The sequence below is a fragment of the Sinocyclocheilus anshuiensis genome, unplaced genomic scaffold (genome assembly GCF_001515605.1).
Source record: "Sinocyclocheilus anshuiensis isolate Anshui unplaced genomic scaffold, SAMN03320099.WGS_v1.1 scaffold229, whole genome shotgun sequence".
Lineage (NCBI taxonomy): Eukaryota > Metazoa > Chordata > Actinopteri > Cypriniformes > Cyprinidae > Sinocyclocheilus > Sinocyclocheilus anshuiensis.
Window position 1 is genome coordinate 566,306 of NW_015537957.1, and position 1,299 is coordinate 567,604.

Sequence of the window (1,299 nt, forward strand, 5' to 3'; positions counted from 1 at the left end):
AAAAAAAAAAAAAAAAAAGAAAAAACACAGAAATAAACCAACAGCTTGAGGCTGTCTACACTGGGCGTGACAAAGTGACCGTTGCAAATCATTTTGTGTCGGTACGAGGGGTGTGCGATATTGACAAAAAATAATATCTAATATATAATTTTATCGTTAAAGATAATTAGACAATAAATAAGTGTGTTATTGTGCTGATATAAGGACTACCATGGACAGCTGACTCCTAAAGTTTTTGATATATATTTCATATTCTGTGTGGTCAGTTCACAGCAGTGACATAAATTAATCTTTTCCAATAAGTTTAAATAGATTTTTACCTTTTATGGTCATTTTTACCTTAAAAAGCAGTTACAAATGCATAAATAATGTTTTGATATTTTAAACAATAAATGTTGAATACTGACATTTGCAATTGTTTTAAAAATGAAAAGATACTTGAAATGTAAAATTAAAACAATTAAAACCGCCAGTTTTTTTTTTTCTAAACGGCATCTTCGTGTGATATTGATTAACTGTATGAAATGATATAAATATATACATTTTCTGCCCCCTTATCTTGAATTATGTGATCATCTTAATGCATATTAATAGACTGAATCATGCAGTGAAAGAACGCACTCTAAATGGGCACACGCACTAAAGCCTGTGTTGGTCTAACCAGACTTCATCACGTAGTCGCTTTTGCGTGCACTCTGTAGGTGTGTTTTGTTTGGTTTTTGCAATATATTCGATAATGTCATAATGTCTCACGAGTTCAGTATGTGCGCTAAACCTGCGCAGATTTGGCTTGCATGAACTTCCCCAAGAAATAAATGAGTGAACATAACTTATAAAAAGTAACCCGCCAGTTAGCCCCCGGCTAGTGATTTGACAGCGTTACCCACCACAGCTGATATTTACCCGCATTTGGCGGGTTGGTGGGTGTTAATTTCAAACCCTGATCGGGTTGGTTGATTGGTGTGGTTGAATTTAACAGAATAAGTTACTAAGTTAGCAAAACCTCTAAATAAACAGCTTTGTTGCACTTTTAAGTGGTGAGATATACTATGACTAATAAGACATCTTACTCAACAAACAGGAGACTAAATACATAGTGTGGATCAAGCTGACTTAAAGGGGTCATATGATGCTATTTCAATTTTTCCTTTCTCTTTGGAGTGTTACAAGCTCTTGGTGCATAAAGAAGATCTGTAAAGTTGCAAAGACTAAAGTCTCAAATCCAAAGAGATATTCTTTATAAAAGTTAAGAGTCAGCTACGCCTACCTAAAACGGCTCGTTCTAACACGCCCCCACAT